This window comes from Phascolarctos cinereus, unplaced genomic scaffold (assembly GCF_003287225.1).
Source record: "Phascolarctos cinereus isolate Bilbo 61053 unplaced genomic scaffold, phaCin_HiC Scaffold_9;HRSCAF=440, whole genome shotgun sequence".
Lineage (NCBI taxonomy): Eukaryota > Metazoa > Chordata > Mammalia > Diprotodontia > Phascolarctidae > Phascolarctos > Phascolarctos cinereus.
Genome location: NW_027556402.1, coordinates 169,212,269 through 169,213,860, shown reverse-complemented (window position 1 = coordinate 169,213,860; position 1,592 = coordinate 169,212,269). Strand labels below are relative to the sequence as shown.

Here is a 1,592-nt window from a genome sequence, read left to right as displayed (position 1 = left end):
AGAAGGGCCATTTCTTTGGAGAATGGGGCAAAGGAGATAGTTTGAGATGGCATTAAGATAATGGTGAGAAAAGAAAGGGAGAGGAGAGATTTTAAGGGAAATTGCCTCTATTATATTATTTTAAATAAAATCCTCAGCTGAGAGGGGTGGGGAAGATTGTGCCACAGCAAGCTCAAGAAAGAAGAGAATTGGTGGAACTGCGACTTTAGTGAAAGGAATGAAGTCAGTTGGAAAGGAGTGAAGTGACTGCCTTTCTACAGTAAGGGCTCAATAAATGTTAGATAACAAAAATGTCATGGACTTATTCAACACTTTTTTTCAGGGGATACATTTATTTTAAATAAACAGCCAAAATATTAAAAGATGATAAAGATGAACAGAAAGAATATTTGTTCTTCATTAAGTTATTGCCATCAAACAACTGCTGAAGCACTAAAATACAGTTTTCTTTAACCTTTCAGAATGACCTCAGTGATTTTCTATTGTTTAGGACGTAAAGGTAAATGTTTTCATTACCTGTTAAAGACCCCAACTAGACATAAATGAAGCTGTCTCAAAGTAAAAAATTTATCAAACATTCTTAATAAATGATTGTGTTGAGTTTTCTTAGTTTTCACATGCAAATTTTAGTTTGTATAATTAATTCATTTCTTAAATTTGAGGCATAGATTGGGAATTCTAGCTAGTTTGACAATTATAATTAATTTAATCAAATATTCTTGCTTCAAAAATAATGATTGATTTTCATTACCTTTTAAAATTAGAACATAGGTGAACATTAAATAAATTGAAGAAACAATGATGGTCTCCAAATGCAGTACATTATTAGTCTTTAATAGCACATTGGCTGATATACATACATCATTTTTAAGTTGATGTCAATCATTGTTATCCTTCAGCAATAAATGAATGTATGCCTTAACTAAATTTTTCCAAAAATGCTTTGCATCACCTCACACATTGCTCATATATAATTTCAAAGTCAAAGTCATTTCCATAATACAGATCTTCAACAATAAGTTGTTTTTGTAGAGCATAGCTTCCCAAAAGTTCAATTTTAGCTTTGCAGTTTCTAACTTGATTAACTTTTCTATTCAAATCTCTAAGATTACTTTCATCCATACATAGCATAAAATCAAAGGTCAACAAATCTTGGGTAATTTGCCTGGCAGTATGATTCATGGTAGTGCCATGTTTCTTCATGCAAGTCTGCCCTCGATAATCAAGGGGGTTTCCCATTTCATATGTAGATGTTGCTGCACTATCTTCTACTTAATCTGAAATATTTTGATCAGCTAAAAACCACTTCTGCTGTAGTTGAGCAACAAATATTACCCAGACACATGAACAGCACAGACCATTCTGCAGCCATTTTTATTTCCTTGTCAACACATCTATTCAGCAGTATGTGAATAGTACAGTTGGTGGAGCCAATCCAGGGTTGGCATTTGATAAAGGATGAATGGCCTTAAGACAAAGATTGAAGGAATTCAAAAACAGAGGAGAATATAGAGTTGAAATAGTTAAGCAAAGATTCAATATTGTTAAGAGAGGAGTATAGATTTAAAGGAGTCATATCTTGAGAAAGTACT

General features: G+C 32.6%; 1 pseudogene; it reads right to left on the bottom strand.

The window, feature by feature from the left end:
* Positions 1-918: 918 nt before the first annotated feature.
* Positions 919-1,372, bottom strand: LOC110213237 (low molecular weight phosphotyrosine protein phosphatase pseudogene; annotated as a pseudogene).
* Between the last annotated feature and the right edge of the window lie 220 nt (positions 1,373-1,592).